This window comes from Temnothorax curvispinosus, unplaced genomic scaffold, assembly GCF_003070985.1.
Source record: "Temnothorax curvispinosus isolate PA1 unplaced genomic scaffold, ASM307098v1 QBEX01016584.1, whole genome shotgun sequence".
Taxonomy (NCBI): domain Eukaryota; kingdom Metazoa; phylum Arthropoda; class Insecta; order Hymenoptera; family Formicidae; genus Temnothorax; species Temnothorax curvispinosus.
This window is the reverse complement of record NW_020226364.1, coordinates 274632-287229: the sequence shown is the minus strand read 5'-3', so window position 1 is coordinate 287229 and position 12598 is coordinate 274632. Positions and strand designations below refer to the sequence as shown.

At 42.0% G+C, this 12598-nt stretch overlaps 1 long non-coding RNA gene across 1 annotated transcript in view; it reads right to left on the bottom strand.

Moving 5' to 3' along the window:
• Nucleotides 1-12256, bottom strand: part of LOC112466828 — a 152625-nt gene extending 140369 nt beyond the window's left edge. The window contains exon 1 of the long non-coding RNA XR_003042193.1: nucleotides 11691-12256. This is a non-coding gene — a long non-coding RNA (uncharacterized LOC112466828). The remainder of the gene's footprint in view (nucleotides 1-11690) is intronic.
• Nucleotides 12257-12598: the final 342 nt, after the last annotated feature.

Sequence of the window (12598 nt, the reverse complement as noted above, 5' to 3'; positions counted from 1 at the left end):
CTTCTGAATTGGCTCCCCTCGTTCCACTCGTTGGATCATCGTCGTTCGCCGAAAATTCGATCATTATGATTGCTTATGATGTAAATGATGCCCCGCGGCAGCAATTGTTTCCACCAGAGCGAGCCCGTGGGGCTGCGGGTCCCGACACTATCGCCCTGAAGAGCCGGACAAGGCCACGGGACGCCAAGAAGCACACCATTGTCATGACGGGGGGGGGGGGTGTTTCGAGTAATAGAATTGGATAAAGTGTTTGGGCAGGTGCGACAAAATCGTCGTCGATCCGCTCACCGTTTGAACCTATAAGCATCAATATACGCTCAGATTTAATTAAAAACGAGAATGATAACGCATAAATACCCTTATATCACTTTCTTAATTTCGAAATAATTCCTAATCATTACGTGCACCTCAATTCTTTTTACGTTCTTCTTGTCTACTTGATCGAGAATAAGAGCGAGGTTTTGCGTGTACAGTCATCAGATATCGTCCTTGCTCGCGATGGAGAATCCACTCGTGCACGACTTTCTAGGAGGCCGGAGACAGCCCCCTCAGGAGGGTCGAATCCCCGGCTAATTTGCCCTCGGCTTCTTTACGACCGTAATTTTAAATTCCGGCAAAAAGAGCGAACTATATTTAGGTGTTCTCTTTAAATAGGCCGGGGGAAATCGTTCTACATCGGCCCGAGGACCCGGTCGAGCCGATCCAATCCCGCGTACTCTTCCGTGCCCGCGAATCCACGTACGTAATATACACGTGGAAGTGGCGTCTTTCGGCGTCTCTACACGTGAGTAACTCCTATGGGTGTATTGGGAGGGGGGATCTACCGCCCCGCCGCCGCCTATTATAGTAATTTCACGGTACGATGTCTATTCCCGCGCGCTCCGGAGCAGCAGGACTAATTTCATTAGGGATAAAGATCATCATTATTTTGCGACCATCCCGAAAATTGCCCCGGCGTGCCTCTCCTTTCCGCGATTCGATTTTAGAGAATGCGAGCATTTTAAGCTCTCGGTCCCCCATCCATCTGGCGGGGCTTTTAGAACGCGTTGTTTTTACATCTGCAGAAACGACGTCGTGCAAACGCGTGATTTTGATAACCGTGAATATTTCTTTTTGCATCATAAACGCGATGTTCTCGTAAAAAAAATAATGTAAATTTTTCATGATAACAAAAAAATCAATGTTTCGCATCGACTGAACGTTAACAACGGCGAGCAAAGATAACATGTCCAAAGAGGACGTCACGTTCGTTCGTGCGAGATTCGTCGATCGTCAAAGAACGAATCTCACATCCGGTTGGACGGACTACCGCGGTTGTCGTCGTACACGTTGTACACGATCGCGCGATAAATCGACGGCCGATCCGTCGTCACGTAACTCACGTACGCGAGAGCGAGCTTGGCAGCCGGGTTTTTCTCCGGCCGGCAGTCCGGCGCTCGTTGACTGATCGAAGGAATCCTTCGCGAAAGGTATAGGCGCGAGCGCGAGGCAAGAGAGCACGCGACGATGGGACTCCTGTGAAAACGAGAGATGGTACGCACGACAACGGGAAAGTAGGCGCGACGACCGTCGACGTGACATTCTATCTGATTTTTATCCGCGGGCCCCTATTCTCTATCTCTCTCTTTCTCTATTGCGACAGGAAGCGTTTGAAAAATTCCGCGGCGTTTGCACGATGTCGATAATTGCGGGTTTAACCCACGGCGTCCTGCTCTTCGATAGAAATAAAACCAATCTTTTAAACTTCTTGCTTCGGTGAACATTACCAGAGCATGGATTGTGTATTATTACGAAAAAATATTGGAAAAAAAATAAATTTTCAATCCGAAAATCCTCCATTATTTTTTTCCACTATTTTTTCGTATTATTATTATTATTATTTTATTTGTTTAATCTACATGTATATCTGTTATCTGTTTAATGAAAAAAAAATATTAAGCGGAATAAAAATTTTAACAAAGTATGTTGCAGTTAAAAGCTATGTACTATTTTATGATAATAATTCTAAAAGTAATAAAAATATTTTCTTAATATGGCTTGATTTCTGCTTGGTCCGGAGAGATAGTCCCTCATCAACTGTTCGTTCCTAAACTCTAGCATTTCGTAAGACTTACCGTTCCTTCTAATCAGAGCGAGATTAATCTCGTAAACGAACGATAACGCGCTTATGCCATGGAAACATCTGGGAAAATGGACAATTAACATTGTGCGATAAACCGCATTCTTCGGCGGAAACGGAATGAACATCGTGTAACGCAATATTAAATGAGTCCGTGATGAACGTAAGACGGACGTGAAGGAGAGGTAAGTTACTGGTCAACGATCCGTTACTTATTACTTATTACCTATCACTCGGTAACCGCAGCTACTGTCTGGCGGCTACGACTAATTGTTGCCGTTTAATTGACAAAGTTCTCAGGCTCGAACGTCGCATTCCCGGCAATGCCGCGGACACGGCGGTTGTTCGTTCCCGCTCTCTTTATATTTGCCGCGGCACGGCGAAGGAAAAAACGAGTTCCTGCTTCATTATCGGGATCTCGCTCTGGGGGTTGTACCTGAAATGAGCTTAAATCGGCGATCGGAGAAAGGGTCAATCCAATGAGGCCTCGTTAGATTTATCGAGGTTCCTACGATTATCTGTTGTTATACGTTTTATCATTTTTCCTGGATATGCTCGATAAAGAAAGGAAGGCTCCTCGATGGGCGGCGGGTATCGATAACGGGTATCGATTTAAGAAGTCCTAGTGACAGGGGGTACGATTTGTCTTCAGTGTAAATTAATTTGACATTTTAAAATAATGATATAAAAATGAACAATTGTAAATGAATAATAGTAAAAATAAAGGCTTGATGTATGTTGCAGCATTCTTAATTTCATTTTTTACTAAATTGTAGGGAAAAATTATGATAGAGTGGTTTCTTAAAAACAGAAAAGATTGTTCCACGTTTCAATTAATAGTAATTCTGATCAAAAATAAGATAATTAAGTAAGACTCGATCTGATGAATACAACTACATTAAACTAAGTTTCGTGTTGCGTATGGCATTTAATTTTCGTACGTATTCTAACTATGGAAAGGACGAATACAAATATAGAGAAAGTTAGGTGTCGCGACCACGCATTCTGTCGCGCGGGTCATGGGATAATTAACCTGGCTCGACGATATTGTTAATTCGTTTGCATCGCGTGACAAACATTCGCAGAGTCTCATTACATGATTATTAGTTATTTCCTCGCCGATTTTTTACAAAATGTGGTTCCGCAATTAGCAATCGTGCCCGCGTGGGTGTAAATAACTGGAGCATAACAAATACATTAAGGGAGAACGCGAAATTTGCTGTCGATATCTTGGATATTCCATCAAGGAATTATCTGTAATGACTCGAGTATCGAGAAATTTGATCTGAACTTCATTCTAATCATCTTACTGACAAAAAATCACTTATACTATGTAGCTATTATAACGAAATATATATAAGATATTAACATATTTTTTTATTTGACTAACAATAATTGCGCGTAACCTTGTGTAATAAAAAGTCGGCAAAGGATTATAAATTATAAAAATACTTTCTAGACTCTAGAGAGAGAATCTATCCACTTCTGGGCTTATTCATTTCAAGGCAATAGATTATGATCTTTATAATATAATAGTTAATTTGTAATATATTTTTATACTCTTAATATTTAATATTTTAATTTTTTCTGTAACAACTGTAGGTCATTACAGAATAAATAATATATTCAATAAACATTTTATATGTTATAAGTTCATATTATAAGTTCAATAAGATAATAATTCGCCAGTGATGAAATAATAAAACAAGAATACTAGTCGGCCTGACTGGCAGTAATTTATTATAACGACGTCTCAACCCTTACTTTGAGTCCTTATCAAGTTAATTTAACAATGATCTATCATTGTTAAATTAACTTGATAAGGACCCAAAGTAAGGATTGAAACGTCGTTATACTAATAAATTACTGCCAGTCAGGCCAACTAATATTCTTGTTTTAATATTTTATGAGATTAAGTAATATTTTACTTTACAGAACACTTTATCGCTATATACATATTAATTATAATTTTAAATAAAAATTTTAATATAATGTCTAATAAATAATTGTTAGAAAGACTGTTCATGATTCTTTTATATCTTTTTTCTCATACATACATTTTATTTATATTTGTACCATAATTTTTACAAATCCATTGCCATTGAATTGAAATAAAAAAAAAATAACTCACCGACCCCGATGCGCAACAGCGGAGTTGGAACTCTGCGTTGATCTGAAACATAAATATTTTTACATTAGAGTAGGGTTCAAGATAATCCATACTTGAAGTTAATAATTATATCGCGTCCGTCAAATTTTTAAAAAATTATTTTAATAGATATCTCTGATTTTAAAATGTTTACAAAAAACAATCGCGGCCGCCGCAAGCGGCATATTTCCGCATTAACTCGTTCACATAAATCCGCGAAAGATAGTTCAAATAATATTACGACCGTGCATGCGAATAAAAGAGAGACGCGACGTTCGCGACGACGTAATATTTCTTCTTGCATATGCCGGAGATCGAACTCCGGCCGAAATTACGCCGGAGTTAAACCCCGAAAGTGGCGAAATCCGTCACAGGACAGCGAAATAATAAATTGTTACAACGAATAATAATTACTCACCTCACGGTCGCTCCGCCGTCGCCCGATGCCTCCCGGGCCCCCTCCTCCTCTCCTTGATCCTCCTCCGTTGATCCGTTGTCACATCTCCGTCGGCGCACTCACTCACGACTCACGACATTCACGAGCATCGAGCGAAAATCGACGATTATCGTCGCGCGATACTTTGCACGGCACTCCCGGTATTAATCTCGCGACGCGGCGCGCACTTAATTACACAGCGACGGAAGAATTACGGCGGAGTAGCTACGAACAAAACTATACGCTCCGGTCGACGCGACCGCGGCGTCGCCATCGGCCCGTGATGTCCCGCAGGTAGACGCGACGACGTAAATCGCACGGCCAACTTCACTCGCTAGGAGCAACCGTCGCGGCGTCGCGAGGACGTTTAAACGTACGATGTTAACAGAGACCGTGAGTGCTAATTAAACACGTTGCGGCGTCACTCAATTTAGGGTGCACTCGTACTCTTTTGGCAAGTTTCTTTTAGCTGCACTGACTGAGCTGGGCTGAACTGGTGCAATAAGTTGGAGTGAGACAAGTATATTACATTTCACTCCAACTTAGTGCACTAGTGTGCACCAGTTCAGCCAGTGCAGCTAAAAGAAACAGACCCTTTGTCCGACGCGAGTCAAGTTGACGGTTGAGACTAGCGGGACCGACCACCCGAAAGAATGTAATCGAACGCGATATACCTCGGAATCCGTATAAATCCGCAAGGCACATGTATTGAATGACCATTCGATATATCACGTCCGTAATCTTAACCACCGGAGTCTGACGATACGTGTATTACTTCACGGTCCGCGCTGTGATCTCAGAACATTAGAACAATAATATGGTAAGGACGCGCGCGCGACGCACCGCGCTCGCAGCTTCTCGTCAACATGAGCGGTAGGGGCGGAGTGGGGGTACGATGACTAGACAAGGCGAACGCGCATCGCGCCTATTCACCTTGCCCCTCTCCTTCCCTACTGAACGTGTTGTCGCGGCGCGGCGCCGCGACTCCGTTCTACTATTGGTGCTCTCGAGCCTCGGATCGCAGCGCGGAGTAACTGACGAATCGGCGGTATAGATTACGGAAAATTGTGATATATCGAATGTTCATTTAATACACTTCGCGGAATTTATACGGATACCGAAGTATAGGTACCGCATCCGATTACGTTCTTTGATTGATATTTCATATGTCGTACGACGAATTTTTCAAGCATGTTAATTGGCTGCGGGATAGAGAAGTTCTCGAGTTTCTAGAAATCCTCTATTTTGTAGCCAATCAGTACGCCCGACAAAGCTTATCGTACGACACATGAAGTATCAGCCTTTCGGATGACACGGCTTCCGATAGGTTGAAAATTTTGTCTATTGCTATTCGGTACCGCTATCGCCTAGCATTGTGCAAGGGGCTTTAACTTGACTCGCGGTGCTTTCACCTTTCACGTCATGTCGCGCGATTTCAGAATAAAGTTGCCGTCGTTTTCGGAACACGAATGAAAGATATGGCTTTTGCACACAGGACGCGGAAACGCTTGCCGCAGCGATAGACCCTACATCGAGTGACGCCGCAACGTGTTTAATTAGCGATCACAGTCTATTAACGTTTAACTTCGTATTTAATCATGTTTTGATATGTGATCGTAGGGGATAGACACTGTGTTCTCATAAATTGACGGTTAACCACAATCGCGTCACAAGCGGCAAGTGTAGCGTCCTCGCGACGATTGCTCCTGGGCGAGTGAAGTTGGCCGCGCAATTTACGAAATTCTCTCCGCCATGTTAACGGCTACCTGCGGAACGTCACGGGCGTCAAGCGGATTGTATTCATAATTGTATAGCTTCGTTCGTAGCGTCTCCGTCGTAATTTTTTCGTTGCCGTGTACTACTACGTCGCGAGATTAATACCGGGAGTGCCGTGCAAAATGTCGCGCGACCATAATCGTCGATTTTCGCTCGACGCTTTGTGAATGTCGCGAGTGAGTGCGCCGAAGGAGATGTGACCACCGATCAACGGAGGAGGATCAAAGAGAGGAGGAGGAGGCCTGGAAAGCATCGGGCGACGGCGGAGCAACCGTGAGGTGAGTAATTATTATTCATTTATTTTTTCGCTGTCCTGTGGCGGATTTCGCCACTTTTGAGGTTAAAACGGGGAGCACACACTTCTGCACAACGCATAATGCGTAAACATAAGAAAACTGATTGATCATTGATCTATTTCCTTATGCACATGTGTATGGGCCAATCAATTTTCTTATGCTTACGCATTATGCGTTGTGCAGAAGTGTGTGTCCGGTATTTCTGCCGGAGTTCGATCTCCGGCATATGCAAGAAGAAATATTACGTCGCGAACGTCGCGTCTCTCTCTTATTCACATGCACGGTCGTAATATTATTTGAACTCTTTCGCGGATTAATTATGCGAACGAGTTAATGCGGAAATATGCAGCCGCTTGCGGCGGCCGCGATTGTTTCTTGCATTTTAAAATCAGATATTAAATTTTTTTTTAATTTAACGGATGCAATATAATTATTTACTTTAAGTATTGATCGAATATTATTTTGGACTTTGTTCTAATGTAAAAATATTTATATGTTTCAGATCAACGCAGAGTTCCAACTCCGCTGTTGCGCATCGGTCGGTGAGCTATTTTTTTATTTCAATCCATCGATCGAGGCAATGGATTTATAAAAATATATCAAACATAAATAAAATGTATGTATGAGAAATGAGATGTTATGGAAAGAATCACGAACAGTCTTTTTTTTTAACAATTATTAGACATTGTATCAAAATTTTTATTTAAAAAATGATAACTAATGTATATATAGCGGTAAAGTGTTCTGTATTACTTAATCTCTGTATTACTGAAATATCTTTATTGAATATATTATTTATTCTGTAATAACATACAGTTATATTACAGAAAAAATTAAAACATTAAAGATTAAGAATATAAAAATATATTTCAAGTGAATTAATATATTATATTATAATCTATTGCCTCGAAATGGATATGGATGATAGATTCTCTCTCTAGAATCTAGAAAATTTTTTCATAATTTGTAACCCTCTGTCGACTTTTTATTATACAAGTTTACGCGCACTCACAAGAGAACGGTCGGAACTATTCCTCGCCGATTTTGATGGGCTTTGGATATATGTTGTAGAGTATAAAAAAATATTAAACCCATATTTTTTTTAACTGCTTATCTCAACGTTTAGGGGTTGAAACAACTTCTTGAAAATAACAGATTTTGTATTTTTAGCGAATATCTTTGAAAATATAAAGTATATGAAAAAATGTTTTATACAAAAGTTTTATGGTTCTTTATGCTCTTTGTCATGATATAAAACATTTTTTCATATATTTTATCAAAGATATTCGCTGAAAATGAAAAAAATCCGTTATTTTCGAGGGATCGTTTCAACCTCTAAACGTAGAGATAAGCAGAGATAAAAAAAAATATGAGTCTGAATATTTTTTGATGCTCTACAACATATCCAAAGCCCATCAAAGTCGGTAAGAGACAGTTCCGACCGTTTTCCTTATAAGATACGCGCTGAAATGTGTAATTAATGTGTTATAAATATACGGTTGACGTTTTAACCGTTAGAGATAGTACTTAGCAGATAAATTGTAGCTCGTGAAGACGTTCATGAAAAATACCACGTAAGTTTCAATTATGTAATTCTTTTTGTTGCCTTATAATTTCGTACTTTGAACGAATTCCAACGCAGCGTAAATCGACATCATAATATCCCATTAGAAAGAAGGTTGAATATTTTTCGTGGACGCAAAAATTATATTAAAAAATTTAATAAAATATAAAAGTTTATTTTCTTGTCCGAGACTCGCATAATTACTTCGGAACGGTTTCAATTGGTCGCGTCAGCGTTTGTCTTAAGTTTGCACTACCCCTATTTCTTTCAAGGGTGCCGTTTAGGCTCGTCGTTTCTGCCCTCGAACGATTTCGACACGAAGACAACCCCGCGCGGTAGGTAAACGCGCACGCATTGCGGACGACAGCTGTCAAATAAATGTTAAAAAAAGCGCTAGCCGAGCGAAATTTCGAGTGGGACGTGAGCGAAGAAGGGTGCGTGCCCACCCCTAGTGAAATACCCTTAGCCCGCGGGGCAAAAGGCTCTGCACAATTTTTCCAGAGTTCGCTTCTCCCTGCAACGGGCGGTCGATAAGTCACCACTAGACTAACTTCGCGGCAAGGTCGTCGGCCTTGTCTCGGAAATCATGCTCAACGATTTTTTTTCTATATTATAAAAATAAAATTGTGTAGGAGCACTTTTTATTCTTTCATAATTCCTCAGCGAGAAAATTTCATGCTGATCTTATTGTTAATTGTCACATGTGAAGTAAATAGTAGAGTAAATATGCTTATTTAAGATCATTATGTTTGTATAATTTCTATTTTACAAAAATTATATTGAAAAGAATAATAATAAGTTAATTTGTGAATTAAATTATAAATTATAATCGATGCAATGCGCAGATGTATAAATATTGTTCAATTTTATTTGTTACACAAATAGATATGTTTGATTAAATATATCAAACTTTATAAAATACATATAAAATACCGCAGACTTTTAAAACGCGATAATCGATTCGTGTCAATCAAGTTGTTTCCGATTTGTAAACCTGACGCGCGTCCAAATTTTCGAAATAAAAACGTCAGAACGCTTCATTACGTTTACTCCGCGACGTGGGATGCGTTTCGCCTTTCTGAATTTAACGAAGTAACGAAAGCTAAAAGTCCCTCGACAGTCTGGAGCTCGTGGCGCTAGACACCGAGGAAGGGTGGCGACACGACGCTGAGGGGCAAATTTTCGAGGGTGGTTTCGCGCGTCAATGGTTTATTAAGAAGCACTTGTTTAAAGGCAGCCCCTTTCAGATCCGACAGCCAATTCGACCACGACGTTTGTGTCACTCGGATATATAAATGGATGAAACGGGCGGAGGTGGCTGGCTTGGTTCGCTTCGGGCTGCGCGCGCGGGCGCGGCGGAACGGTCGAATCCACCCCACGGCAATCCGTCGTGTCGCCGTAATTGAAGTTATTGCAATATTGTGTCCTGTCAACCCCGCTATCCTCGCTATCGTCCTATTTCTCTCCACCTCGCGCGGCCCGCTTTGCCATCTTCATTGTCTTTGGACGCGGTGTCAAGTTTCGCGAGATCGCATAACGCGTGGTGAATAACGTTAATTTTTCTGTCGCTTCACAAATGTAGCCTCTAATAGACTGTAATTAACTTATTCGAATATTTTTGAAATTTCAACGGTACGTTAAAGAGAATTAAATCATTCTCAAAGGCTTTATGTCACTGATAAGCAATGATTTTTCGCATTTTAATTACTACAGAATACAATTATCAAATAATTAGAATCCAATTTCGTGAATTGTCGCCACAATTTTTACATTTAGTACTCCAATTGTGTCGCTGCAAATCGCGATGTTGCATAGTAGCGTCAGGAATCACAGTACAGAACGAAAGCGTTCTTTCGGAGAACAGCACTTTCAGCGCAAGTGCCCAAGGCGAAGTTAACTTTATCCTCGCTTAATCGCCTTTTCGATAGGTACGAGGCGATCCCTTTGTTCAGACAATATCTCCACACGCTACCCCCGCTAATGTATGCACCGAGCCTCCATCTCTCCCTCCGGTCCTCGCGATGACTCCGGCACTCCTAACCCCATAGCCGCCACCACCCCATACGGGAAGCGACGGAGACGAGGGAGAGACCTCGTACTCGTTCGCCTTTATTGAATTTTGGGACCGTTCCAGTTGGAGGAGAGAAGTACCGCGAGAGAGGAAACGAGAGACGCCCGCGTGCACGCGCGAGGAAAGACGGAGAGGGAAAAAGGGCTCCGGGATGGCCTGTGGGGTGCGAGCCAGAATTAATTCACATCCCGCTGCATTGCTTTTTACGATATAACTGCGGTTTGTTAGTCGTTATTCACGGTACGAATTCAATTTCATGTCCGGCTCGCAGGCTAGAAACAGAAGCGGCAAGCCTTCCGATGCTCTCTCGTTCTGCGGGAGACTTGCATTCACCACATGTGACAATAAGCATTAACGAAAAAGAGCGAAGAAGAAAATAAAAATGTTTTAAAAACTTAAATTCAAATAACGAATGGGATTACTCCGTTGAATTACTTTCATAAAGAGAAAATTTTGAAATGGTATAAATTCGGAAAGCGTAAATTTTTTTATATTATTATATATAAAACATTTGACACAAAATTGCTTTTACATATAGATCACTGTAACAAGCATTCATGGAAACAAAATTTAAATAAAGATCGATTCTAAATTTTATCCTTTAAATAAAATATAATTTGTTGGTATCATATCTTACAATGATTCATGATATATATCAATAGTCTGGGAAAACACAAGCGAGAGGTTCTCGCGATCGTAAGACATGTTCCGGTCAACACGTGGTCCTGTGTGTCACGTGGGAGCGCCGTGAGTGAAAAATCGAGTGGCGGCGAACGCGTTACCTATTTCACGTTACGTTAAATTGCTCGTTGGAACGCTGGCGAATGCTTTTCGACCGGTTACGGATGGCGCGATAAAGCACACCGACTAACGCGAGATACGACCAATTAGCTCGTGTGCCAAGTATACGATTTAAGCGGGCTGGCGGAACCCCGGAGGCATTGCCAAACGACGATTTAAGTCGACATCTTGTGGCAAAGAAAGGGGGATGTGCCGCGTATTGTCTGTCGCGGATAATGATCTACGATATCATTTATCCTGCATCAAAGAGTTATTCCTTTATATATCTTATCTTGATTCTTTTCTGTAAGATAACTATTATTCATAAATCTGTAGAATGGAAAAATGATTTTCAAGTAAAATTTTCCTCATAAATAATACTGAACGACAATATATCTCATTTTTGCATGAGAAAATATTTAATAATTTTTTTTCTGCGATAGAGAGTAGTTCAATAAGCTATTACAGAATGATTATAAATAATACTGTATACACTCACCCCACGTGATCGTCACCGGTGTCGAAGCAACCTTTTCGACTTCTCTCTATCCTTTTCATTCTCCTCCATCTCCTCCTTTTTCTATCCTAGGAACCGTCTACCACTTCTCCTTTTCTATATCCCTCCCAATCACGGTTGACATCCCCACCGCCTACCGGAGGAACCCCCGCGGTCAGGCAGGGAAGGGGCACGGGCTACCACGTGATCCATGTGACCGGAACCGCACGAGACACGCAACGATATACTGACTATACTGTCACACGCGATGCGTCCAACCACTTTCTTTCGTTTATCGTCCCGCCATTTTATCGCAATTCGCTCGATTCACGGTATCTCCTCTTCGCTGAATCTCCGCTCTTTTGTTACTTCTTTCCTCCGCGTTCCATGGAAAACGAACGACGAACACGTGTAGCGAATTTCCTCCGCTCTTTGACCTCTGTCTCCCTCTCCCTATTCTCTGCCTCTCTCGAACCCTCTCTACCTCTCTCTATTTTTTTATTTTTACCCCCCTCCCCTTTCTTGCTACTCTCGCGGCTGCTGCCGTGGAGCGTGCTTTGCCAGCGACTACTATCTGCCGCGTAGCGAGTCGACCGCGGGACTTTGGTATACTGGGAGTATGGTAAGTAGATACACCCCTGCCACCGCCGCCCCCTCCCCCGTCCCTTCGGGGAACCCATGCGTTCCCCCGCTGCCTCCCGCCGGGCCCCGCCGACGGCCTCCCCCGTTCTCCGATCTCCCGCCGTCACAGGTCGCAGTTGCTACCGCGTTGTCCTCTCACCACTCTCCTATCCGGCGAACCGTGCTTTGCCGCCCCTCTCGTGCCGCCTCCACGTTTTGCTCGCGAGGCTCCAGGGACGTATCAACTGTCGATTTATCGGAATGTCGTTTTTTTTATAGGCCTATACTAG